Source organism: Coffea arabica, chromosome 11c (assembly GCF_036785885.1).
Source record: "Coffea arabica cultivar ET-39 chromosome 11c, Coffea Arabica ET-39 HiFi, whole genome shotgun sequence".
In the NCBI taxonomy this organism is placed as follows: domain Eukaryota; kingdom Viridiplantae; phylum Streptophyta; class Magnoliopsida; order Gentianales; family Rubiaceae; genus Coffea; species Coffea arabica.
Genome location: NC_092330.1, coordinates 23,576,487 through 23,602,469, shown reverse-complemented (window position 1 = coordinate 23,602,469; position 25,983 = coordinate 23,576,487). Strand labels below are relative to the sequence as shown.

Below are 25,983 nucleotides of genomic sequence, written 5' to 3'. Positions count from 1 at the left end.
CCCTACCCATACCCGCAAAAATTTCAGGGATCCGATCCGGATCCGGGTGTAGACCCGACCCGTTGACCGGCCTAGGGTCACCCATCCTGGTACTACTGTCGCCCAAGCACGCTTAACTTCGAAGTTCTGATGGGATCCGGTGCATTAGTGCTGGTATGATCGCACCCGCCATGTTCCTTTCGCTTTATTCTTTTAAACTGTCACGTCCTGTGAAGCAGTTTGGCTTTTCTGGACCCGAATTCATTCTAAGCGTCAATTCATGAATTTCCTCTCATCCTTTTATTTATTTACTTTTATATTTTTTTCTTGTTGCTTTGCACCTTTTTTTTCCCTCGTCGAACAACTCTCAATTATCCTGAAATTGATCCTTCACGCTTGCGCTTATACATTTGCGCCGACAACTTTGACCGACGATCCGGGCTTCGATCCAGCCGTACCGTTCCTGACTTGTCTCGCGCCTTCAGATCCGCCTTCATGCTTCGATGAGAAGCAAAATATAAAGCAATCGTTCCGACGGAGCTAAATTACTACAGCATAAAGAACGAAGGGGAAATTTGGATTTCGAAACAAAAAAGGGAGGGGTGCAACACGAGGACTTCCCAGGGGGTCACCCATCCTAGTACTACTCTCGCCCAAGCACGCTTAACTTCGGAGTTCTGATGGGATCCGGTGCATTAGTGCTGGTATGATCGCACCCGCCATGTTCCTTTCGCTTTATTCTTTTAAACTGCCCCGTCCTGTGAAGCAGTGTGGCTTTTCTGGACCCGAATTCATTCTAAGCGTCAATTCAAGAATTTCCCCTCATCCTTTTATTTATTTACTTTTACATTTTTTTTCTTGTTGATTTGCACCATTTTTTTTTCCCTCGTCGCGCAACTCTCAATTATCCTGAAATTGATCCTTCACGCTTGCGCTTATACATTTGCGCCGACAACTTTGACCGACGATCCGGGCTTCGATCCAGCCGTACCGTTCCTGACTTGTCTCGCGCCTTCAGATCCGCCTTCATGCTTCGATGAGAAGCAAAATATAAAGCAATCGTTCCGACGGAGCTAAATTACTACAGCATAAAGAACGAAGGGGAAATTTGGATTTCGAAACAAAAAAGGGAGGGGTGCAACACGAGGATTTCCCAGGGGGTCACCTAGGGGTGTCAACGGGCCGGGTCCGGGCCGGAATTCATTATTCCGGACCCGGACCCGGATCCGACCCGTTTACCCGACGGGTCTTTTATTCTGTGTTCCGGATCCGGACCCGGCGAGTCTCGGATCCGGGTCGGGTCTACCCGAACAAATTTGCCAAAATTTATAATTTCTAACAAAAAAGAGAAAAAGATATATTTGTAAACAAATTTCTAGCTAATGCAAAGAAAAAACCAAATAAGAAAATAAATCAAATTGATTTTACTCAAATACATCATCCTAATCAAATTATATTGATAATATATATTTTTTATAAATTATTAAATCATTTATATCCGGATCCGGGTCTAATACGGGTCGGAATACTATATTCCGTATCCGACCCGTTTTTTTGTTTGAAAAAACGGATCCGGATCCGGATAACGGAATTAAATCCCTACCCATACCCGCAAAAATTTCAGGGATCCGATCCGGATCCGGGTGTAGACCCGACCCGTTGACCGGCCTAGGGTCACCCATCCTGGTACTACTGTCGCCCAAGCACGCTTAACTTCGAAGTTCTGATGGGATCCGGTGCATTAGTGCTGGTATGATCGCACCCGCCATGTTCCTTTCGCTTTATTCTTTTAAACTGTCACGTCCTGTGAAGCAGTTTGGCTTTTCTGGACCCGAATTCATTCTAAGCGTCAATTCATGAATTTCCTCTCATCCTTTTATTTATTTACTTTTATATTTTTTTCTTGTTGCTTTGCACCTTTTTTTTCCCTCGTCGAACAACTCTCAATTATCCTGAAATTGATCCTTCACGCTTGCGCTTATACATTTGCGCCGACAACTTTGACCGACGATCCGGGCTTCGATCCAGCCGTACCGTTCCTGACTTGTCTCGCGCCTTCAGATCCGCCTTCATGCTTCGATGAGAAGCAAAATATAAAGCAATCGTTCCGACGGAGCTAAATTACTACAGCATAAAGAACGAAGGGGAAATTTGGATTTCGAAACAAAAAAGGGAGGGGTGCAACACGAGGACTTCCCAGGGGGTCACCCATCCTAGTACTACTCTCGCCCAAGCACGCTTAACTTCGGAGTTCTGATGGGATCCGGTGCATTAGTGCTGGTATGATCGCACCCGCCATGTTCCTTTCGCTTTATTCTTTTAAACTGCCCCGTCCTGTGAAGCAGTGTGGCTTTTCTGGACCCGAATTCATTCTAAGCGTCAATTCAAGAATTTCCCCTCATCCTTTTATTTATTTACTTTTACATTTTTTTTCTTGTTGATTTGCACCATTTTTTTTTCCCTCGTCGCGCAACTCTCAATTATCCTGAAATTGATCCTTCACGCTTGCGCTTATACATTTGCGCCGACAACTTTGACCGACGATCCGGGCTTCGATCCAGCCGTACCGTTCCTGACTTGTCTCGCGCCTTCAGATCCGCCTTCATGCTTCGATGAGAAGCAAAATATAAAGCAATCGTTCCGACGGAGCTAAATTACTACAGCATAAAGAACGAAGGGGAAATTTGGATTTCGAAACAAAAAAGGGAGGGATGCAGCACGAGGATTTCCCAGGGGGTCACCTAGGGGTGTCAACGGGCCGGGTCCGGGCCGGAATTCATTATTCCGGACCCGGACCCGGATCCGACCCGTTTACCCGACGGGTCTTTTATTCGGTGTTCCGGATCCGGACCCGGCGAGTCTCGGATCCGGGTCGGGTCTACCCGAACAAATTTGCCAAAATTTATAATTTCTAACAAAAAAGAGAAAAAGATATATTTGTAAACAAATTTCTAGCTAATGCAAAGAAAAAACCAAATAAGAAAATAAATCAAATTGATTTTACTCAAATACATCATCCTAATCAAATTATATTGATAATATATATTTTTTATAAATTATTAAATCATTTATATCCGGATCCGGGTCTAATACGGGTCGGAATACTATATTCCGTATCCGACCCGTTTTTTTGTTTGAAAAAACGGATCCGGATCCGGATAACGGAATTAAATCCCTACCCATACCCGCAAAAATTTCAGGGATCCGATCCGGATCCGGGTGTAGACCCGACCCGTTGACCGGCCTAGGGTCACCCATCCTGGTACTACTGTCGCCCAAGCACGCTTAACTTCGAAGTTCTGATGGGATCCGGTGCATTAGTGCTGGTATGATCGCACCCGCCATGTTCCTTTCGCTTTATTCTTTTAAACTGCCACGTCCTGTGAAGCAGTTTGGCTTTTTTGGACCCGAATTCATTCTAAGCGACAATTCATGAATTTCCTCTCATCCTTTTATTTATTTACTTTTATATTTTTTTCTTGTTGCTTTGCACCTTTTTTTTCTCTCGTCGAACAACTCTCAATTATCCTGAAATTGATCCTTCAAGCTTGCGCTTATACATTTGCGCCGACAACTTTGACCGACGATCCGGGTTTCGATCCAGCCGTACCGTTCCTGACTTGTCTCGCGCCTTCAGATCCGCCTTCATGCTTCGATGAGAAGCAAAATATAAAGCAATCGTTCCGACGGAGCTAAATTACTACAGCATAAAGAACGAAGGGGAAATTTGGATTTCGAAACAAAAAAGGGAGGGGTGCAACACGAGGACTTCCCAGGGGGTCACCCATCCTAGTACTACTCTCGCCCAAGCACGCTTAACTTCGGAGTTCTGATGGGATCCGGTGCATTAGTGCTGGTATGATCGCACCCGCCATGTTCCTTTCGCTTTATTCTTTTAAACTGCCCCGTCCTGTGAAGCAGTGTGGCTTTTCTGGACCCGAATTCATTCTAAGCGTCAATTCAAGAATTTCCCCTCATCCTTTTATTTATTTACTTTTACATTTTTTTCTTGTTGATTTGCACCATTTTTTTTCCCTCGTCGCGCAACTCTCAATTATCCTGAAATTGATCCTTCACGCTTGCGCTTATACATTTGCGCCGACAACTTTGACCGACGATCCGGGCTTCGATCCAGCCGTACCGTTCCTGACTTGTCTCGCGCCTTCAGATCCGCCTTCATGCTTCGATGAGAAGCAAAATATAAAGCAATCGTTCCGACAGAGCTAAATTACTACAGCATAAAGAACGAAGGGGAAATTTGGATTTCGAAACAAAAAAGGGAGGGGTGCAACACGAGGATTTCCCAGGGGGTCACCTAGGGGTGTCAACGGGCCGGGTCCGGGCCGGAATTCATTATTCCGGACCCGGACCCGGATCCGACCCGTTTACCCGACGGGTCTTTTATTCTGTGTTCCGGATCCGGACCCGGCGAGTCTCGGATCCGGGTCGGGTCTACCCGAACAAATTTGCCAAAATTTATAATTTCTAACAAAAAAGAGAAAAAGATATATTTGTAAACAAATTTCTAGCTAATGCAAAGAAAAAACCAAATAAGAAAATAAATCAAATTGATTTTACTCAAATACATCATCCTAATCAAATTATATTGATAATATATATTTTTTATAAATTATTAAATCATTTATATCCGGATCCGGGTCTAATACGGGTCGGAATACTATATTCCGTATCCGACCCGTTTTTTTGTTTGAAAAAACGGATCCGGATCCGGATAACGGAATTAAATCCCTACCCATACCCGCAAAAATTTCAGGGATCCGATCCGGATCCGGGTGTAGACCCGACCCGTTGACCGGCCTAGGGTCACCCATCCTGGTACTACTGTCGCCCAAGCACGCTTAACTTCGAAGTTCTGATGGGATCCGGTGCATTAGTGCTGGTATGATCGCACCCGCCATGTTCCTTTCGCTTTATTCTTTTAAACTGTCACGTCCTGTGAAGCAGTTTGGCTTTTCTGGACCCGAATTCATTCTAAGCGTCAATTCATGAATTTCCTCTCATCCTTTTATTTATTTACTTTTATATTTTTTTCTTGTTGCTTTGCACCTTTTTTTTCCCTCGTCGCACAACTCTCAATTATCCTGAAAGTCATCCTTCACGCTTGCGCTTATACATTTGCGCCGACAACTTTGACCGACGATCCGGGCTTCGATCCAGCCGTACCGTTCCTGACTTGTCTCGCGCCTTCAGATCCGCCTTCATGCTTCGATGAGAAGCAAAATATAAAGCAATCGTTCCGACGGAGCTAAATTACTACAGCATAAAGAACGAAGGGGAAATTTGGATTTCGAAACAAAAAAGGGAGGGGTGCAACACGAGGACTTCCCAGGGGGTCACCCATCCTAGTACTACTCTCGCCCAAGCACGCTTAACTTCGGAGTTCTGATGGGATCCGGTGCATTAGTGCTGGTATGATCGCACCCGCCATGTTCCTTTCGCTTTATTCTTTTAAACTGCCCCGTCCTGTGAAGCAGTGTGGCTTTTCTGGACCCGAATTCATTCTAAGCGTCAATTCAAGAATTTCCCCTCATCCTTTTATTTATTTACTTTTACATTTTTTTCTTGTTGATTTGCACCATTTTTTTTTCCCTCGTCGCGCAACTCTCAATTATCCTGAAATTGATCCTTCACGCTTGCGCTTATACATTTGCGCCGACAACTTTGACCGACGATCCGGGCTTCGATCCAGCCGTACCGTTCCTGACTTGTCTCGCGCCTTCAGATCCGCCTTCATGCTTCGATGAGAAGCAAAATATAAAGCAATCGTTCCGACGGAGCTAAATTACTACAGCATAAAGAACGAAGGGGAAATTTGGATTTCGAAACAAAAAAGGGAGGGATGCAACACGAGGATTTCCCAGGGGGTCACCTAGGGGTGTCAACGGGCCGGGTCCGGGCCGGAATTCATTATTCCGGACCCGGACCCGGATCCGACCCGTTTACCCGACGGGTCTTTTATTCGGTGTTCCGGATCCGGACCCGGCGAGTCTCGGATCCGGGTCGGGTCTACCCGAACAAATTTGCCAAAATTTATAATTTCTAACAAAAAAGAGAAAAAGATATATTTGTAAACAAATTTCTAGCTAATGCAAAGAAAAAACCAAATAAGAAAATAAATCAAATTGATTTTACTCAAATACATCATCCTAATCAAATTATATTGATAATATATATTTTTTATAAATTATTAAATCATTTATATCCGGATCCGGGTCTAATACGGGTCGGAATACTATATTCCGTATCCGACCCGTTTTTTTGTTTGAAAAAACGGATCCGGATCCGGATAACGGAATTAAATCCCTACCCATACCCGCAAAAATTTCAGGGATCCGATCCGGATCCGGGTGTAGACCCGACCCGTTGACCGGCCTAGGGTCACCCATCCTGGTACTACTGTCGCCCAAGCACGCTTAACTTCGAAGTTCTGATGGGATCCGGTGCATTAGTGCTGGTATGATCGCACCCGCCATGTTCCTTTCGCTTTATTCTTTTAAACTGTCACGTCCTGTGAAGCAGTTTGGCTTTTCTGGACCCGAATTCATTCTAAGCGTCAATTCATGAATTTCCTCTCATCCTTTTATTTATTTACTTTTATATTTTTTTCTTGTTGCTTTGCACCTTTTTTTTCCCTCGTCGAACAACTCTCAATTATCCTGAAATTGATCCTTCACGCTTGCGCTTATACATTTGCGCCGACAACTTTGACCGACGATCCGGGCTTCGATCCAGCCGTACCGTTCCTGACTTGTCTCGCGCCTTCAGATCCGCCTTCATGCTTCGATGAGAAGCAAAATATAAAGCAATCGTTCCGACAAAGCTAAATTACTACAGCATAAAGAACGAAGGGGAAATTTGGATTTCGAAACAAAAAAGGGAGGGGTGCAACACGAGGATTTCCCAGGGGGTCACCTAGGGGTGTCAACGGGCCGGGTCCGGGCCGGAATTCATTATTCCGGACCCGGACCCGGATCCGACCCGTTTACCCGACGGGTCTTTTATTCTGTGTTCCGGATCCGGACCCGGCGAGTCTCGGATCCGGGTCGGGTCTACCCGAACAAATTTGCCAAAATTTATAATTTCTAACAAAAAAGAGAAAAAGATATATTTGTAAACAAATTTCTAGCTAATGCAAAGAAAAAACCAAATAAGAAAATAAATCAAATTGATTTTACTCAAATACATCATCCTAATCAAATTATATTGATAATATATATTTTTTATAAATTATTAAATCATTTATATCCGGATCCGGGTCTAATACGGGTCGGAATACTATATTCCGTATCCGACCCGTTTTTTTGTTTGAAAAAACGGATCCGGATCCGGATAACGGAATTAAATCCCTACCCATACCCGCAAAAATTTCAGGGATCCGATCCGGATCCGGGTGTAGACCCGACCCGTTGACCGGCCTAGGGTCACCCATCCTGGTACTACTGTCGCCCAAGCACGCTTAACTTCGAAGTTCTGATGGGATCCGGTGCATTAGTGCTGGTATGATCGCACCCGCCATGTTCCTTTCGCTTTATTCTTTTAAACTGTCACGTCCTGTGAAGCAGTTTGGCTTTTCTGGACCCGAATTCATTCTAAGCGTCAATTCATGAATTTCCTCTCATTCTTTTATTTATTTACTTTTATATTTTTTTCTTGTTGCTTTGCACCTTTTTTTTCCCTCGTCGAACAACTCTCAATTATCCTGAAATTGATCCTTCACGCTTGCGCTTATACATTTGCGCCGACAACTTTGACCGACGATCCGGGCTTCGATCCAGCCGTACCGTTCCTGACTTGTCTCGCGCCTTCAGATCCGCCTTCATGCTTCGATGAGAAGCAAAATATAAAGCAATCGTTCCGACAGAGCTAAATTACTACAGCATAAAGAACGAAGGGGAAATTTGGATTTCGAAACAAAAAAGGGAGGGGTGCAACACGAGGATTTCCCAGGGGGTCACCTAGGGGTGTCAACGGGCCGGGTCCGGGCCGGAATTCATTATTCCGGACCCGGACCCGGATCCGACCCGTTTACCCGACGGGTCTTTTATTCTGTGTTCCGGATCCGGACCCGGCGAGTCTCGGATCCGGGTCGGGTCTACCCGAACAAATTTGCCAAAATTTATAATTTCTAACAAAAAAGAGAAAAAGATATATTTGTAAACAAATTTCTAGCTAATGCAAAGAAAAAACCAAATAAGAAAATAAATCAAATTGATTTTACTCAAATACATCATCCTAATCAAATTATATTGATAATATATATTTTTTATAAATTATTAAATCATTTATATCCGGATCCGGGTCTAATACGGGTCGGAATACTATATTCCGTATCCGACCCGTTTTTTTGTTTGAAAAAACGGATCCGGATCCGGATAACGGAATTAAATCCCTACCCATACCCGCAAAAATTTCAGGGATCCGATCCGGATCCGGGTGTAGACCCGACCCGTTGACCGGCCTAGGGTCACCCATCCTGGTACTACTGTCGCCCAAGCACGCTTAACTTCGAAGTTCTGATGGGATCCGGTGCATTAGTGCTGGTATGATCGCACCCGCCATGTTCCTTTCGCTTTATTCTTTTAAACTGTCACGTCCTGTGAAGCAGTTTGGCTTTTCTGGACCCGAATTCATTCTAAGCGTCAATTCATGAATTTCCTCTCATCCTTTTATTTATTTACTTTTATATTTTTTTCTTGTTGCTTTGCACCTTTTTTTTCCCTCGTCGAACAACTCTCAATTATCCTGAAATTGATCCTTCACGCTTGCGCTTATACATTTGCGCCGACAACTTTGACCGACGATCCGGGCTTCGATCCAGCCGTACCGTTCCTGACTTGTCTCGCGCCTTCAGATCCGCCTTCATGCTTCGATGAGAAGCAAAATATAAAGCAATCGTTCCGACGGAGCTAAATTACTACAGCATAAAGAACGAAGGGGAAATTTGGATTTCGAAACAAAAAAGGGAGGGGTGCAACACGAGGACTTCCCAGGGGGTCACCCATCCTAGTACTACTCTCGCCCAAGCACGCTTAACTTCGGAGTTCTGATGGGATCCGGTGCATTAGTGCTGGTATGATCGCACCCGCCATGTTCCTTTCGCTTTATTCTTTTAAACTGCCCCGTCCTGTGAAGCAGTGTGGCTTTTCTGGACCCGAATTCATTCTAAGCGTCAATTCAAGAATTTCCCCTCATCCTTTTATTTATTTACTTTTACATTTTTTTCTTGTTGATTTGCACCATTTTTTTTTCCCTCGTCGCGCAACTCTCAATTATCCTGAAATTGATCCTTCACGCTTGCGCTTATACATTTGCGCCGACAACTTTGACCGACGATCCGGGCTTCGATCCAGCCGTACCGTTCCTGACTTGTCTCGCGCCTTCAGATCCGCTTTCATGCTTCGATGAGAAGCAAAAAATAAAGCAATCGTTCCGACGGAGCTAAATTACTACAGCATAAAGAACGAAGGGGAAATTTGGATTTCGAAACAAAAAAGGGAGGGGTGCAACACGAGGATTTCCCAGGGGGTCACCTAGGGGTGTCAACGGGCCGGGGTCCGGGCCGGAATTCATTATTCCGGACCCGGACCCGGATCCGACCCGTTTACCCGACGGGTCTTTTATTCGGTGTTCCGGATCCGGACCCGGCGAGTCTCGGATCCGGGTCGGGTCTACCCGAACAAATTTGCCAAAATTTATAATTTCTAACAAAAAAGAGAAAAAGATATATTTGTAAACAAATTTCTAGCTAATGCAAAGAAAAAACCAAATAAGAAAATAAATCAAATTGATTTTACTCAAATACATCATCCTAATCAAATTATATTGATAATATATATTTTTTATAAATTATTAAATCATTTATATCCGGATCCGGGTCTAATACGGGTCGGAATACTATATTCCGTATCCGACCCGTTTTTTTGTTTGAAAAAACGGATCCGGATCCGGATAACGGAATTAAATCCCTACCCATACCCGCAAAAATTTCAGGGATCCGATCCGGATCCGGGTGTAGACCCGACCCGTTGACCGGCCTAGGGTCACCCATCCTGGTACTACTGTCGCCCAAGCACGCTTAACTTCGAAGTTCTGATGGGATCCGGTGCATTAGTGCTGGTATGATCGCACCCGCCATGTTCCTTTCGCTTTATTCTTTTAAACTGCCACGTCCTGTGAAGCAGTTTGGCTTTTTTGGACCCGAATTCATTCTAAGCGACAATTCATGAATTTCCGCTCATCCTTTTATTTATTTACTTTTATATTTTTTTCTTGTTGCTTTGCACCTTTTTTTTCTCTCGTCGAACAACTCTCAATTATCCTGAAATTGATCCTTCAAGCTTGCGCTTATACATTTGCGCCGACAACTTTGACCGACGATCCGGGTTTCGATCCAGCCGTACCGTTCCTGACTTGTCTCGCGCCTTCAGATCCGCCTTCATGCTTCGATGAGAAGCAAAATATAAAGCAATCGTTCCGACGGAGCTAAATTACTACAGCATAAAGAACGAAGGGGAAATTTGGATTTCGAAACAAAAAAGGGAGGGGTGCAACACGAGGATTTCCCAGGGGGTCACCCATCCTAGTACTACTCTCGCCCAAGCACGCTTAACTTCGGAGTTCTGATGGGATCCGGTGCATTAGTGCTGGTATGATCGCACCCGCCATGTTCCTTTCGCTTTATTCTTTTAAACTGCCCCGTCCTGTGAAGCAGTGTGGCTTTTCTGGACCCGAATTCATTCTAAGCGTCAATTCAAGAATTTCCCCTCATCCTTTTATTTATTTACATTTACATTTTTTTCTTGTTGATTTGCACCATTTTTTTTCCCTCGTCGCGCAACTCTCAATTATCCTGAAATTGATCCTTCACGCTTGCGCTTATACATTTGCGCCGACAACTTTGACCGACGATCCGGGCTTCGATCCAGCCGTACCGTTCCTGACTTGTCTCGCGCCTTCAGATCCGCCTTCATGCTTCGATGAGAAGCAAAATATAAAGCAATCGTTCCGACAGAGCTAAATTACTACAGCATAAAGAACGAAGGGGAAATTTGGATTTCGAAACAAAAAAGGGAGGGGTGCAACACGAGGATTTCCCAGGGGGTCACCTAGGGGTGTCAACGGGCCGGGTCCGGGCCGGAATTCATTATTCCGGACCCGGACCCGGATCCGACCCGTTTACCCGACGGGTCTTTTATTCTGTGTTCCGGATCCGGACCCGGCGAGTCTCGGATCCGGGTCGGGTCTACCCGAACAAATTTGGCAAAATTTATAATTTCTAACAAAAAAGAGAAAAAGATATATTTGTAAACAAATTTCTAGCTAATGCAAAGAAAAAACCAAATAAGAAAATAAATCAAATTGATTTTACTCAAATACATCATCCTAATCAAATTATATTGATAATATATATTTTTTATAAATTATTAAATCATTTATATCCGGATCCGGGTCTAATACGGGTCGGAATACTATATTCCGTATCCGACCCGTTTTTTTGTTTGAAAAAACGGATCCGGATCCGGATAACGGAATTAAATCCCTACCCATACCCGCAAAAATTTCAGGGATCCGATCCGGATCCGGGTGTAGACCCGACCCGTTGACCGGCCTAGGGTCACCCATCCTGGTACTACTGTCGCCCAAGCACGCTTAACTTCGAAGTTCTGATGGGATCCGGTGCATTAGTGCTGGTATGATCGCACCCGCCATGTTCCTTTCGCTTTATTCTTTTAAACTGTCACGTCCTGTGAAGCAGTTTGGCTTTTCTGGACCCGAATTCATTCTAAGCGTCAATTCATGAATTTCCTCTCATCCTTTTATTTATTTACTTTTATATTTTTTTCTTGTTGCTTTGCACCTTTTTTTTCCCTCGTCGAACAACTCTCAATTATCCTGAAATTGATCCTTCACGCTTGCGCTTATACATTTGCGCCGACAACTTTGACCGACGATCCGGGCTTCGATCCAGCCGTACCGTTCCTGACTTGTCTCGCGCCTTCAGATCCGCCTTCATGCTTCGATGAGAAGCAAAATATAAAGCAATCGTTCCGACGGAGCTAAATTACTACAGCATAAAGAACGAAGGGGAAATTTGGATTTCGAAACAAAAAAGGGAGGGGTGCAACACGAGGACTTCCCAGGGGGTCACCCATCCTAGTACTACTCTCGCCCAAGCACGCTTAACTTCGGAGTTCTGATGGGATCCGGTGCATTAGTGCTGGTATGATCGCACCCGCCATGTTCCTTTCGCTTTATTCTTTTAAACTGCCCCGTCCTGTGAAGCAGTGTGGCTTTTCTGGACCCGAATTCATTCTAAGCGTCAATTCAAGAATTTCCCCTCATCCTTTTATTTATTTACTTTTACATTTTTTTCTTGTTGATTTGCACCATTTTTTTTTCCCTCGTCGCGCAACTCTCAATTATCCTGAAATTGATCCTTCACGCTTGCGCTTATACATTTGCGCCGACAACTTTGACCGACGATCCGGGCTTCGATCCAGCCGTACCGTTCCTGACTTGTCTCGCGCCTTCAGATCCGCCTTCATGCTTCGATGAGAAGCAAAATATAAAGCAATCGTTCCGACGGAGCTAAATTACTACAGCATAAAGAACGAAGGGGAAATTTGGATTTCGAAACAAAAAAGGGAGGGATGCAACACGAGGATTTCCCAGGGGGTCACCTAGGGGTGTCAACGGGCCGGGTCCGGGCCGGAATTCATTATTCCGGACCCGGACCCGGATCCGACCCGTTTACCCGACGGGTATTTTATTCGGTGTTCCGGATCCGGACCCGGCGAGTCTCGGATCCGGGTCGGGTCTACCCGAACAAATTTGCCAAAATTTATAATTTCTAACAAAAAAGAGAAAAAGATATATTTGTAAACAAATTTCTAGCTAATGCAAAGAAAAAACCAAATAAGAAAATAAATCAAATTGATTTTACTCAAATACATCATCCTAATCAAATTATATTGATAATATATATTTTTTATAAATTATTAAATCATTTATATCCGGATCCGGGTCTAATACGGGTCGGAATACTATATTCCGTATCCGACCCGTTTTTTTGTTTGAAAAAACGGATCCGGATCCGGATAACGGAATTAAATCCCTACCCATACCCGCAAAAATTTCAGGGATCCGATCCGGATCCGGGTGTAGACCCGACCCGTTGACCGGCCTAGGGTCACCCATCCTGGTACTACTGTCGCCCAAGCACGCTTAACTTCGAAGTTCTGATGGGATCCGGTGCATTAGTGCTGGTATGATCGCACCCGCCATGTTCCTTTCGCTTTATTCTTTTAAACTGTCACGTCCTGTGAAGCAGTTTGGCTTTTCTGGACCCGAATTCATTCTAAGCGTCAATTCATGAATTTCCTCTCATCCTTTTATTTATTTACTTTTATATTTTTTTCTTGTTGCTTTGCACCTTTTTTTTCCCTCGTCGAACAACTCTCAATTATCCTGAAATTGATCCTTCACGCTTGCGCTTATACATTTGCGCCGACAACTTTGACCGACGATCCGGGCTTCGATCCAGCCGTACCGTTCCTGACTTGTCTCGCGCCTTCAGATCCGCCTTCATGCTTCGATGAGAAGCAAAATATAAAGCAATCGTTCCGACAGAGCTAAATTACTACAGCATAAAGAACGAAGGGGAAATTTGGATTTCGAAACAAAAAAGGGAGGGGTGCAACACGAGGATTTCCCAGGGGGTCACCTAGGGGTGTCAACGGGCCGGGTCCGGGCCGGAATTCATTATTCCGGACCCGGACCCGGATCCGACCCGTTTACCCGACGGGTCTTTTATTCTGTGTTCCGGATCCGGACCCGGCGAGTCTCGGATCCGGGTCGGGTCTACCCGAACAAATTTGCCAAAATTTATAATTTCTAACAAAAAAGAGAAAAAGATATATTTGTAAACAAATTTCTAGCTAATGCAAAGAAAAAACCAAATAAGAAAATAAATCAAATTGATTTTACTCAAATACATCATCCTAATCAAATTATATTGATAATATATATTTTTTATAAATTATTAAATCATTTATATCCGGATCCGGGTCTAATACGGGTCGGAATACTATATTCCGTATCCGACCCGTTTTTTTGTTTGAAAAAACGGATCCGGATCCGGATAACGGAATTAAATCCCTACCCATACCCGCAAAAATTTCAGGGATCCGATCCGGATCCGGGTGTAGACCCGACCCGTTGACCGGCCTAGGGTCACCCATCCTGGTACTACTGTCGCCCAAGCACGCTTAACTTCGAAGTTCTGATGGGATCCGGTGCATTAGTGCTGGTATGATCGCACCCGCCATGTTCCTTTCGCTTTATTCTTTTAAACTGTCACGTCCTGTGAAGCAGTTTGGCTTTTCTGGACCCGAATTCATTCTAAGCGTCAATTCATGAATTTCCTCTCATCCTTTTATTTATTTACTTTTATATTTTTTTCTTGTTGCTTTGCACCTTTTTTTTCCCTCGTCGAACAACTCTCAATTATCCTGAAATTGATCCTTCACGCTTGCGCTTATACATTTGCGCCGACAACTTTGACCGACGATCCGGGCTTCGATCCAGCCGTACCGTTCCTGACTTGTCTCGCGCCTTCAGATCCGCCTTCATGCTTCGATGAGAAGCAAAATATAAAGCAATCGTTCCGACGGAGCTAAATTACTACAGCATAAAGAACGAAGGGGAAATTTGGATTTCGAAACAAAAAAGGGAGGGGTGCAACACGAGGACTTCCCAGGGGGTCACCCATCCTAGTACTACTCTCGCCCAAGCACGCTTAACTTCGGAGTTCTGATGGGATCCGGTGCATTAGTGCTGGTATGATCGCACCCGCCATGTTCCTTTCGCTTTATTCTTTTAAACTGCCCCGTCCTGTGAAGCAGTGTGGCTTTTCTGGACCCGAATTCATTTTAAGCGTCAATTCAAGAATTTCCCCTCATCCTTTTATTTATTTACTTTTACATTTTTTTCTTGTTGATTTGCACCATTTTTTTTTCCCTCGTCGCGCAACTCTCAATTATCCTGAAATTGATCCTTCACGCTTGCGCTTATACATTTGCGCCGACAACTTTGACCGACGATCCGGGCTTCGATCCAGCCGTACCGTTCCTGACTTGTCTCGCGCCTTCAGATCCGCCTTCATGCTTCGATGAGAAGCAAAATATAAAGCAATCGTTCCGACGGAGCTAAATTACTACAGCATAAAGAATGAAGGGGAAATTTGGATTTCGAAACAAAAAAGGGAGGGATGCAACACGAGGATTTCCCAGGGGGTCACCTAGGGGTGTCAACGGGCCGGGTCCGGGCCGGAATTCATTATTCCGGACCCGGACCCGGATCCGACCCGTTTACCCGACGGGTCTTTTATTCGGTGTTCCGGATCCGGACCCGGCGAGTCTCGGATCCGGGTCGGGTCTACCCGAACAAATTTGCCAAAATTTATAATTTCTAACAAAAAAGAGAAAAAGATATATTTGTAAACAAATTTCTAGCTAATGCAAAGAAAAAACCAAATAAGAAAATAAATCAAATTGATTTTACTCAAATACATCATCCTAATCAAATTATATTGATAATATATATTTTTTATAAATTATTAAATCATTTATATCCGGATCCGGGTCTAATACGGGTCGGAATACTATATTCCGTATCCGACCCGTTTTTTTGTTTGAAAAAACGGATCCGGATCCGGATAACGGAATTAAATCCCTACCCATACCCGCAAAAATTTCAGGGATCCGATCCGGATCCGGGTGTAGACCCGACCCGTTGACCGGCCTAGGGTCACCCATCCTGGTACTACTGTCGCCCAAGCACGCTTAACTTCGAAGTTCTGATGGGATCCGGTGCATTAGTGCTGGTATGATCGCACCCGCCATGTTCCTTTCGCTTTATTCTTTTAAACTGTCACGTCCTGTGAAGCAGTTTGGCTTTTCTGGACCCGAATTCATTCTAAGCGTCAATTCATGAATTTCCTCTCATCCTTTTATTTATTTACTTTTATATTTTTTTCTTGTTGCTTTGCACCTTTTTTTTCCCTCGTCGAACAACTCTCAATTATCCTGAAATTGATCCTTCACGCTTGCGCTTATACATTTGCGCCGACAACTTTGACCGACGATCCGGGCTTCGATCCAGCCGTACCGTTCCTGACTTGTCTCGCGCCTTCAGATCCGCCTTCATGCTTCGATGAGAAGCAAAATATAAAGCAATCGTTCCGACAGAGCTAAATTACTACAGCATAAAGAACGAAGGGGAAATTTGGATTTCGAAACAAAAAAGGGAGGGGTGCAACACGAGGATTTCCCAGGGGGTCACCTAGGGGTGTCAACGGGCCGGGTCCGGGCCGGAATTCATTATTCCGGACCCGGACCCGGATCCGACCCGTTTACCCGACGGGTCTTTTATTCTGTGTTCCGGATCCGGACCCGGCGAGTCTCGGATCCGGGTCGGGTCTACCCGAACAAATTTGCCAAAATTTATAATTTCTAACAAAAAAGAGAAAAAGATATATTTGTAAACAAATTTCTAGCTAATGCAAAGAAAAAACCAAATAAGAAAATAAATCAAATTGATTTTACTCAAATACATCATCCTAATCAAATTATATTGATAATATATATTTTTTATAAATTATTAAATCATTTATATCCGGATCCGGGTCTAATACGGGTCGGAATACTATATTCCGTATCCGACCCGTTTTTTTGTTTGAAAAAACGGATCCGGATCCGGATAACGGAATTAAATCCCTACCCATACCCGCAAAAATTTCAGGGATCCGATCCGGATCCGGGTGTAGACCCGACCCGTTGACCGGCCTAGGGTCACCCATCCTGGTACTACTGTCGCCCAAGCACGCTTAACTTCGAAGTTCTGATGGGATCCGGTGCATTAGTGCTGGTATGATCGCACCCGCCATGTTCCTTTCGCTTTATTCTTTTAAACTGTCACGTCCTGTGAAGCAGTTTGGCTTTTCTGGACCCGAATTCATTCTAAGCGTCAATTCATGAATTTCCTCTCATCCTTTTATTTATTTACTTTTATATTTTTTTCTTGTTGCTTTGCACCTTTTTTTTCCCTCGTCGAACAACTCTCAATTATCCTGAAATTGATCCTTCACGCTTGCGCTTATACATTTGCGCCGACAACTTTGACCGACGATCCGGGCTTCGATCCAGCCGTACCGTTCCTGACTTGTCTCGCGCCTTCAGATCCGCCTTCATGCTTCGATGAGAAGCAAAATATAAAGCAATCGTTCCGACGGAGCTAAATTACTACAGCATAAAGAACGAAGGGGAAATTTGGATTTCGAAACAAAAAAGGGAGGGGTGCAACACGAGGACTTCCCAGGGGGTCACCCATCCTAGTACTACTCTCGCCCAAGCACGCTTAACTTCGGAGTTCTGATGGGATCCGGTGCATTAGTGCTGGTATGATCGCACCCGCCATGTTCCTTTCGCTTTATTCTTTTAAACTGCCCCGTCCTGTGAAGCAGTGTGGCTTTTCTGGACCCGAATTCATTCTAAGCGTCAATTCAAGAATTTCCCCTCATCCTTTTATTTATTTACTTTTACATTTTTTTCTTGTTGATTTGCACCATTTTTTTTTCCCTCGTCGCGCAACTCTCAATTATCCTGAAATTGATCCTTCACGCTTGCGCTTATACATTTGCGCCGACAACTTTGACCGACGATCCGGGCTTCGATCCAGCCGTACCGTTCCTGACTTGTCTCGCGCCTTCAGATCCGCCTTCATGCTTCGATGAGAAGCAAAATATAAAGCAATCGTTCCGACGGAGCTAAATTACTACAGCATAAAGAACGAAGGGGAAATTTGGATTTCGAAACAAAAAAGGGAGGGATGCAACACGAGGATTTCCCAGGGGGTCACCTAGGGGTGTCAACGGGCCGGGTCCGGGCCGGAATTCATTATTCCGGACCCGGACCCGGATCCGACCCGTTTACCCGACGGGTCTTTTATTCGGTGTTCCGGATCCGGACCCGGCGAGTCTCGGATCCGGGTCGGGTCTACCCGAACAAATTTGCCAAAATTTATAATTTCTAACAAAAAAGAGAAAAAGATATATTTGTAAACAAATTTCTAGCTAATGCAAAGAAAAAACCAAATAAGAAAATAAATCAAATTGATTTTACTCAAATACATCATCCTAATCAAATTATATTGATAATATATATTTTTTATAAATTATTAAATCATTTATATCCGGATCCGGGTCTAATACGGGTCGGAATACTATATTCCGTATCCGACCCGTTTTTTTGTTTGAAAAAACGGATCCGGATCCGGATAACGGAATTAAATCCCTACCCATACCCGCAAAAATTTCAGGGATCCGATCCGGATCCGGGTGTAGACCCGACCCGTTGACCGGCCTAGGGTCACCCATCCTGGTACTACTGTCGCCCAAGCACGCTTAACTTCGAAGTTCTGATGGGATCCGGTGCATTAGTGCTGGTATGATCGCACCCGCCATGTTCCTTTCGCTTTATTCTTTTAAACTGTCACGTCCTGTGAAGCAGTTTGGCTTTTCTGGACCCGAATTCATTCTAAGCGTCAATTCATGAATTTCCTCTCATCCTTTTATTTATTTACTTTTATATTTTTTTCTTGTTGCTTTGCACCTTTTTTTTCCCTCGTCGAACAACTCTCAATTATCCTGAAATTGATCCTTCACGCTTGCGCTTATACATTTGCGCCGACAACTTTGACCGACGATCCGGGCTTCGATCCAGCCGTACCGTTCCTGACTTGTCTCGCGCCTTCAGATCCGCCTTCATGCTTCGATGAGAAGCAAAATATAAAGCAATCGTTCCGACGGAGCTAAATTACTACAGCATAAAGAACGAAGGGGAAATTTGGATTTCGAAACAAAAAAGGGAGGGGTGCAACACGAGGACTTCCCAGGGGGTCACCCATCCTAGTACTACTCTCGCCCAAGCACGCTTAACTTCGGAGTTCTGATGGGATCCGGTGCATTAGTGCTGGTATGATCGCACCCGCCATGTTCCTTTCGCTTTATTCTTTTAAACTGCCCCGTCCTGTGAAGCAGTGTGGCTTTTCTGGACCCGAATTCATTCTAAGCGTCAATTCAAGAATTTCCCCTCATCCTTTTATTTATTTACTTTTACATTTTTTTCTTGTTGATTTGCACCATTTTTTTTTCCCTCGTCGCGCAACTCTCAATTATCCTGAAATTGATCCTTCACGCTTGCGCTTATACATTTGCGCCGACAACTTTGACCGACGATCCGGGCTTCGATCCAGCCGTACCGTTCCTGACTTGTCTCGCGCCTTCAGATCCGCCTTCATGCTTCGATGAGAAGCAAAATATAAAGCAATCGTTCCGACGGAGCTAAATTACTACAGCATAAAGAACGAAGGGGAAATTTGGATTTCGAAACAAAAAAGGGAGGGATGCAACACGAGGATTTCCCAGGGGGTCACCTAGGGGTGTCAACGGGCCGGGTCCGGGCCGGAATTCATTATTCCGGACCCGGACCCGGATCCGACCCGTTTACCCGACGGGTCTTTTATTCGGTGTTCCGGATCCGGACCCGGCGAGTCTCGGATCCGGGTCGGGTCTACCCGAACAAATTTGCCAAAATTTATAATTTCTAACAAAAAAGAGAAAAAGATATATTTGTAAACAAATTTCTAGCTAATGCAAAGAAAAAACCAAATAAGAAAATAAATCAAATTGATTTTACTCAAATACATCATCCTAATCAAATTATATTGATAATATATATTTTTTATAAATTATTAAATCATTTATATCCGGATCCGGGTCTAATACGGGTCGGAATACTATATTCCGTATCCGACCCGTTTTTTTGTTTGAAAAAACGGATCCGGATCCGGATAACGGAATTAAATCCCTACCCATACCCGCAAAAATTTCAGGGATCCGATCCGGATCCGGGTGTAGACCCGACCCGTTGACCGGCCTAGGGTCACCCATCCTGGTACTACTGTCGCCCAAGCACGCTTAACTTCGAAGTTCTGATGGGATCCGGTGCATTAGTGCTGGTATGATCGCACCCGCCATGTTCCTTTCGCTTTATTCTTTTAAACTGTCACGTCCTGTGAAGCAGTTTGGCTTTTCTGGACCCGAATTCATTCTAAGCGTCAATTCATGAATTTCCTCTCATCCTTTTATTTATTTACTTTTATATTTTTTTCTTGTTGCTTTGCACCTTTTTTTTCCCTCGTCGAACAACTCTCAATTATCCTGAAATTGATCCTTCACGCTTGCGCTTATACATTTGCGCCGACAACTTTGACCGACGATCCGGGCTTCGATCCAGCCGTACCGTTCCTGACTTGTCTCGCGCCTTCAGATCCGCCTTCATGCTTCGATGAGAAGCAAAATATAAAGCAATCGTTCCGACGGAGCTAAATTACTACAGCATAAAGAACGAAGGGGAAATTTGGATTTCGAAACAAAAAAGGGAGGGGTGCAACACGAGGACTTCCCAGGGGGTCACCCATCCTAGTACTACTCTCGCCCAAGCACGCTTAACTTCGGAGTTCTGATGGGATCCGGTGCATTAGTGCTGGTATGATCGCACCCGCCATGTTCCTTTCGCTTTATTCTTTTAAACTGCCCCGTCCTGTGAAGCAGTGTGGCTTTTCTGGACCCGAATTCATTTTAAGCGTCAATTCAAGAATTTCCCCTCATCCTTTTATTTATTTACTTTTACGTTTTTTTCTTGTTGATTTGCACCATTTTTTTTTCCCTCGTCGCGCAACTCTCAATTATCCTGAAATTGATTCTTCACGCTTGCGCTTATACATTTGCGCCGACAACTTTGACCGACGATCCGGGCTTCGATCCAGCCGTACCGTTCCTGACTTGTCTCGCGCCTTCAGATCCGCCTTCATGCTTCGATGAGAAGCAAAATATAAAGCAATCGTTCCGACAGAGCTAAATTACTACAGCATAAAGAACGAAGGGGAAATTTGGATTTCGAAACAAAAAAGGGAGGGGTGCAACACGAGGATTTCCCAGGGGGTCACCTAGGGGTGTCAACGGACCGGGGTCCGGGCCGGAATTCATTATTCCGGACCCGGACCCGGATCCGACCCGTTTACCCGACGGGTCTTTTATTCGGTGTTCCGGATCCGGACCCGGCGAGTCTCGGATCCGGGTCGGGTCTACCCGAATAAATTTGCCAAAATTTATAATTTCTAACAAAAAAGAGAAAAAGATATATTTGTAAACAAATTTCTAGCTAATGCAAAGAAAAAACCAAATAAGAAAATAAATCAAATTGATTTTACTCAAATACATCATCCTAATCAAATTATATTGATAATATATATTTTTTATAAATTATTAAATCATTTATATCCGGATCCGGGTCTAATACGGGTCGGAATACTATATTCCGTATCCGACCCGTTTTTTTGTTTGAAAAAACGGATCCGGATCCGGATAACGGAATTAAATCCCTACCCATACCCGCAAAAATTTCAGGGATCCGATCCGGATCCGGGTGTAGACCCGACCCGTTGACCGGCCTAGGGTCACCCATCCTAGTACTACTGTCGCCCAAGCACGCTTAACTTCGAAGTTCTGATGGGATCCGGTGCATTAGTGCTGGTATGATCGCACCCGCCATGTTCCTTTCGCTTTATTCTTTTAAACTGCCACGTCCTGTGAAGCAGTTTGGCTTTTTTGGACCCGAATTCATTCTAAGCGTCAATTCATGAATTTCCTCTCATCCTTTTATTTATTTACTTTTATATTTTTTTCTTGTTGCTTTGCACCTTTTTTTTCCCTCGTCGAACAACTCTCAATTATCCTGAAATTGATCCTTCACGCTTGCGCTTATACATTTGCGCCGACAACTTTGACCGACGATCCGGGTTTCGATCCAGCCGTACCGTTCCTGACTTGTCTCGCGCCTTCAGATCCGCCTTCATGCTTCGATGAGAAGCAAAATATTAAGCAATCGTTCCGTCGGAGCTAAATTACTACAGCATAAAGAACGAAGGGGAAATTTGGATTTCGAAACAAAAAAGGGAGGGGTGCAACACGAGGACTTCCCAGGGGGTCACCCATCCTAGTACTACTCTCGCCCAAGCACGCTTAACTTCGGAGTTCTGATGGGATCCGGTGCATTAGTGCTGGTATGATCGCACCCGCCATGTTCCTTTCGCTTTATTCTTTTAAACTGCCCCGTCCTGTGAAGCAGTGTGGCTTTTCTGGACCCGAATTCATTTTAAGCGTCAATTCAAGAATTTCCCCTCATCCTTTTATTTATTTACTTTTACATTTTTTTCTTGTTGATTTGCACCATTTTTTTTCCCTCGTCGCGCAACTCTCAATTATCCTGAAATTGATCCTTCACGCTTGCGCTTATACATTTGCGCCGACAACTTTGACCGACGATCCGGGCTTCGATCCAGCCGTACCGTTCCTGACTTGTCTCGCGCCTTCAGATCCGCCTTCATGCTTCGATGAGAAGCAAAATATAAAGCAATCGTTCCGACGGAGCTAAATTACTACAGCATAAAGAACGAAGGGGAAATTTGGATTTCGAAACAAAAAAGGGAGGGGTGCAACACGAGGATTTCCCAGGGGGTCACCTAGGGGTGTCAACGGGCCGGGGTCCGGGCCGGAATTCATTATTCCGGACCCGGACCCGGATCCGACCAGTTTACCGGACGGGTCTTTTATTCGGTGTTCCGGATCCGGACCCGGCGAGTCTCGGATCCGGGTCGGGTCTACCCGAACAAATTTGCCAAAATTTATAATTTCTAACAAAAAAGAGAAAAAGATATATTTGTAAACAAATTTCTAGCTAATGCAAAGAAAAAACCAAATAAGAAAATAAATCAAATTGATTTTACTCAAATACATCATCCTAATCAAATTATATTGATAATATATATTTTTTATAAATTATTAAATCATTTATATCCGGATCCGGGTCTAATACGGGTCGGAATACTATATTCCGTATCCGACCCGTTTTTTTGTTTGAAAAAACGGATCCGTATCCGGATAACGGAATTAAATCCCTACCCATACCCGCAAAAATTTCAGGGATCCGATCCGGATCCGGGTGTAGACCCGACCCGTTGACCGGCCTAGGGTCACCCATCCTAGTACTACTGTCGCCCAAGCACGCTTAACTTCGAAGTTCTGATGGGATCCGGTGCATTAGTGCTGGTTTGATCGCACCCGCCATGTTCCTTTCGCTTTATTCTTTTAAACTGTCACGTCCTGTGAAGCAGTTTGGCTTTTCTGGACCCGAATTCATTCTAAGCGTCAATTCATGAATTTCCTCTCATCCTTTTATTTATTTACTTTTATATTTTTTTCTTGTTGCTTTGCACCTTTTTTTTCCCTCGTCGAACAACTCTCAATTATCCTGAAATTGATCCTTCACGCTTGCGCTTATACATTTGCGCCGACAACTTTGACCGACGATCCGGGCTTCGATCCAGCCGTACCGTTCCTGACTTGTCTCGCGCCTTCAGATCCGCCTTCATGCTTCGATGAGAAGCAAAATATAAAGCAATCGTTCCGACGGAGCTAAATTACTACAGCATAAAGAACGAAGGGGAAATTTGGATTTCGAAACAAAAAAGGGAGGGGTGCAACAAGAGGACTTCCCAGGGGGTCACCCATCCTAGTACTACTCTCGCCCAAGCACGCTTAACTTCGGAGTTCTGATGGGATCCGGTGCATTAGTGCTGGTATGATCGCACCCGCCATGTTCCTTTCGCTTTATTCTTTTAAACTGCCCCGTCCTGTGAAGCAGTGTGGCTTTTCTGGACCCGAATTCATTTTAAGCGTCAATTCAAGAATTTCCCCACATCCTTTTATTTATTTACTTTTACATTTTTTTCTTGTTGATTTGCACCATTTTTTTTCCCTCGTCGCGCAACTCTCAATTATCCTGAAATTGATCCTTCACGCTTGCGCTTATACATTTGCGCCGACAACTTTGACCGACGATCCTGGCTTCGCTCCAGCCGTACCGTTCCTGACTTGTCTCGCGCCTTCAGATCCGCCTTCATGCTTCGATGAGAAGCAAAATATAAAGCAATCGTTCCGACGGAGCTAAATTACTACAGCATAAAGAACGAAGGGGAAATTTGGATTTCGAAACAAAAAAGGGAGGGGTGCAACACGAGGATTTCCCAGGGGGTCACCTAGGGGTGTCAACGGGCCGGGTCCGGGCCGGAATTCATTATTCCGGACCCGGACCCGGATCCGACCCGTTTACCCGACGGGTCTTTTATTCGATGTTCCGGATCCGGACCCGGCGAGTCTCGGATCCGGGTCGGGTCTACCCGATCAAATTTGCCAAAATTTATAATTTCTAACAAAAAAGAGAATAAGATATATTTGTAAACAAATTTCTAGCTAATGCAAAGAAAAAACCAAATAAGAAAATAAATCAAATTGATTTTACTCAAATACATCATCCTAATCAAATTATATTGATAATATATATTTTTTATAAATTATTAAATCATTTATATCCGGATCCGGGTCTAATACGGGTCGGAATACTATATTCCGTATCCGACCCGTTTTTTTGTTTGAAAAAACGGATCCGGATCCGGATAACGGAATTAAATCCCTACCCATACCCGCAAAAATTTCAGGGATCCGATCCGGATCCGGGTGTAGACCCGACCCGTTGACCGGCCTAGGATCACCCATCCTAGTACTACTGTCGCCCAAGCACGCTTAACTTCGAAGTTCTGATGGGATCCGGTGCATTAGTGCTGGTATGATCGCACCCGCCATGTTCCTTTCGCTTTATTCTTTTAAACTGTCACGTCCTGTGAAGCAGTTTGGCTTTTCTGGACCCGAATTCATTCTAAGAGTCAATTCATGAATTTCCTCTCATCCTTTTATTTATTTACTTTTATATTTTTTTCTTGTTGCTTTGCACCTTTTTTTTCCCTCGTCGAACAAGTCTCAATTATCCTGAAATTGATCCTTCACGCTTGCGCTTATACATTTGCGCCGACAACTTTGACCGACGATCCGGGCTTCGATCCAGCCGTACCGTTCCTGACTTGTCTCGCGCCTTCAGATCCGCCTTCATGCTTCGATGAGAAGCAAAATATAAAGCAATCGTTCCGACGGAGCTAAATTACTACAGCATAAAGAACGAAGGGGAAATTTGGATTTCGAAACAAAAAAGGGAGGGGTGCAACACGAGGACTTCCCAGGGGGTCACCCATCCTAGTACTACTCTCGCCCAAGCACGCTTAACTTCGGAGTTCTGATGGGATCCGGTGCATTAGTGCTGGTATGATCGCACCCGCCATGTTCCTTTCGCTTTATTCTTTTAAACTGCCCCGTCCGGTGAAGCAGTGTGGCTTTTCTGGACCCGAATTCATTCTAAGCGTCAATTCAAGAATTTCCCCTCATCCTTTTATTTATTTACTTTTACATTTTTTTCTTGTTGATTTGCACCATTTTTTTTCCCTCGTCGCGCAACTCTCAATTATCCTGAAATTGATCCTTCACGCTTGCGCTTATACATTTGCGCCGACAACTTTGACCGACGATCCGGGCTTCGATCCAGCCGTACCGTTCCTGACTTGTCTCGCGCCTTCAGATCCGCCTTCATGCTTCGATGAGAAGCAAAAAATAAAGCAATCGTTCCGACGGAGCTAAATTACTACAGCATAAAGAACGAAGGGGAAATTTGGATTTCGAAACAAAAAAGGGAGGGGTGCAACACGAGGATTTCCCAGGGGGTCACCTAGGGGTGTCAACGGGCCGGGGTCCGGGCCGGAATTCATTATTCCGGACCCGGACCCGGATCCGACCCGTTTACCCGACGGGTCTTTTATTCGGTGTTCCGGATCCGGACCCGGCGAGTCTCGGATCCGGGTCGGGTCTACCCGAACAAATTTGCCAAAATTTATAATTTCTAACAAAAAAGAGAAAAAGAT

General features: G+C 44.4%; 14 non-coding genes and 18 pseudogenes across 14 annotated transcripts; all 32 read right to left on the bottom strand.

Moving 5' to 3' along the window:
- Positions 1-49: 49 nt before the first annotated feature.
- LOC140020217 (5S ribosomal RNA) lies at positions 50-167 on the bottom strand (annotated as a pseudogene).
- A 411-nt stretch (positions 168-578) lies between these two features.
- LOC140017302 (5S ribosomal RNA) lies at positions 579-697 on the bottom strand. The gene has a single exon (XR_011823613.1). It is a non-coding gene; the product is annotated as a 5S ribosomal RNA (ribosomal RNA).
- Positions 698-1,625: 928 nt separating this feature from the next.
- Positions 1,626-1,743, bottom strand: LOC140020216 (5S ribosomal RNA; annotated as a pseudogene).
- A 411-nt stretch (positions 1,744-2,154) lies between these two features.
- LOC140017301 (5S ribosomal RNA) lies at positions 2,155-2,273 on the bottom strand. The gene has a single exon (XR_011823612.1). It is a non-coding gene; the product is annotated as a 5S ribosomal RNA (ribosomal RNA).
- Positions 2,274-3,201: 928 nt separating this feature from the next.
- Positions 3,202-3,319, bottom strand: LOC140020215 (5S ribosomal RNA; annotated as a pseudogene).
- A 411-nt stretch (positions 3,320-3,730) lies between these two features.
- LOC140017300 (5S ribosomal RNA) lies at positions 3,731-3,849 on the bottom strand. Its single transcript, XR_011823611.1, has one exon. It is a non-coding gene; the product is annotated as a 5S ribosomal RNA (ribosomal RNA).
- A 926-nt stretch (positions 3,850-4,775) lies between these two features.
- Positions 4,776-4,893, bottom strand: LOC140020213 (5S ribosomal RNA; annotated as a pseudogene).
- Positions 4,894-5,304: 411 nt separating this feature from the next.
- On the bottom strand, positions 5,305-5,423 carry LOC140017299 (5S ribosomal RNA). The gene has a single exon (XR_011823610.1). It is a non-coding gene; the product is annotated as a 5S ribosomal RNA (ribosomal RNA).
- A 927-nt stretch (positions 5,424-6,350) lies between these two features.
- LOC140020212 (5S ribosomal RNA) lies at positions 6,351-6,468 on the bottom strand (annotated as a pseudogene).
- A 925-nt stretch (positions 6,469-7,393) lies between these two features.
- LOC140020211 (5S ribosomal RNA) lies at positions 7,394-7,511 on the bottom strand (annotated as a pseudogene).
- Positions 7,512-8,436: 925 nt separating this feature from the next.
- LOC140020210 (5S ribosomal RNA) lies at positions 8,437-8,554 on the bottom strand (annotated as a pseudogene).
- A 411-nt stretch (positions 8,555-8,965) lies between these two features.
- LOC140017298 (5S ribosomal RNA) lies at positions 8,966-9,084 on the bottom strand. Its single transcript, XR_011823609.1, has one exon. It is a non-coding gene; the product is annotated as a 5S ribosomal RNA (ribosomal RNA).
- A 928-nt stretch (positions 9,085-10,012) lies between these two features.
- Positions 10,013-10,130, bottom strand: LOC140020209 (5S ribosomal RNA; annotated as a pseudogene).
- A 411-nt stretch (positions 10,131-10,541) lies between these two features.
- Positions 10,542-10,660, bottom strand: LOC140017520 (5S ribosomal RNA). Its single transcript, XR_011823829.1, has one exon. It is a non-coding gene; the product is annotated as a 5S ribosomal RNA (ribosomal RNA).
- A 926-nt stretch (positions 10,661-11,586) lies between these two features.
- Positions 11,587-11,704, bottom strand: LOC140020208 (5S ribosomal RNA; annotated as a pseudogene).
- Positions 11,705-12,115: 411 nt separating this feature from the next.
- On the bottom strand, positions 12,116-12,234 carry LOC140017297 (5S ribosomal RNA). Its single transcript, XR_011823608.1, has one exon. It is a non-coding gene; the product is annotated as a 5S ribosomal RNA (ribosomal RNA).
- A 927-nt stretch (positions 12,235-13,161) lies between these two features.
- LOC140020207 (5S ribosomal RNA) lies at positions 13,162-13,279 on the bottom strand (annotated as a pseudogene).
- Positions 13,280-14,204: 925 nt separating this feature from the next.
- LOC140020206 (5S ribosomal RNA) lies at positions 14,205-14,322 on the bottom strand (annotated as a pseudogene).
- Positions 14,323-14,733: 411 nt separating this feature from the next.
- Positions 14,734-14,852, bottom strand: LOC140017296 (5S ribosomal RNA). The gene has a single exon (XR_011823607.1). It is a non-coding gene; the product is annotated as a 5S ribosomal RNA (ribosomal RNA).
- A 927-nt stretch (positions 14,853-15,779) lies between these two features.
- LOC140020205 (5S ribosomal RNA) lies at positions 15,780-15,897 on the bottom strand (annotated as a pseudogene).
- Positions 15,898-16,822: 925 nt separating this feature from the next.
- Positions 16,823-16,940, bottom strand: LOC140020204 (5S ribosomal RNA; annotated as a pseudogene).
- Positions 16,941-17,351: 411 nt separating this feature from the next.
- Positions 17,352-17,470, bottom strand: LOC140017294 (5S ribosomal RNA). The gene has a single exon (XR_011823605.1). It is a non-coding gene; the product is annotated as a 5S ribosomal RNA (ribosomal RNA).
- Positions 17,471-18,397: 927 nt separating this feature from the next.
- LOC140020201 (5S ribosomal RNA) lies at positions 18,398-18,515 on the bottom strand (annotated as a pseudogene).
- Positions 18,516-18,926: 411 nt separating this feature from the next.
- On the bottom strand, positions 18,927-19,045 carry LOC140017293 (5S ribosomal RNA). The gene has a single exon (XR_011823604.1). It is a non-coding gene; the product is annotated as a 5S ribosomal RNA (ribosomal RNA).
- Positions 19,046-19,972: 927 nt separating this feature from the next.
- On the bottom strand, positions 19,973-20,090 carry LOC140020200 (5S ribosomal RNA; annotated as a pseudogene).
- A 411-nt stretch (positions 20,091-20,501) lies between these two features.
- LOC140017292 (5S ribosomal RNA) lies at positions 20,502-20,620 on the bottom strand. The gene has a single exon (XR_011823603.1). It is a non-coding gene; the product is annotated as a 5S ribosomal RNA (ribosomal RNA).
- Positions 20,621-21,548: 928 nt separating this feature from the next.
- LOC140019838 (5S ribosomal RNA) lies at positions 21,549-21,666 on the bottom strand (annotated as a pseudogene).
- Positions 21,667-22,077: 411 nt separating this feature from the next.
- Positions 22,078-22,196, bottom strand: LOC140017291 (5S ribosomal RNA). The gene has a single exon (XR_011823602.1). It is a non-coding gene; the product is annotated as a 5S ribosomal RNA (ribosomal RNA).
- Positions 22,197-23,123: 927 nt separating this feature from the next.
- Positions 23,124-23,241, bottom strand: LOC140020541 (5S ribosomal RNA; annotated as a pseudogene).
- Positions 23,242-23,652: 411 nt separating this feature from the next.
- On the bottom strand, positions 23,653-23,771 carry LOC140017894 (5S ribosomal RNA). Its single transcript, XR_011824200.1, has one exon. It is a non-coding gene; the product is annotated as a 5S ribosomal RNA (ribosomal RNA).
- Positions 23,772-24,697: 926 nt separating this feature from the next.
- On the bottom strand, positions 24,698-24,815 carry LOC140020578 (5S ribosomal RNA; annotated as a pseudogene).
- A 411-nt stretch (positions 24,816-25,226) lies between these two features.
- Positions 25,227-25,345, bottom strand: LOC140017290 (5S ribosomal RNA). The gene has a single exon (XR_011823601.1). It is a non-coding gene; the product is annotated as a 5S ribosomal RNA (ribosomal RNA).
- Between the last annotated feature and the right edge of the window lie 638 nt (positions 25,346-25,983).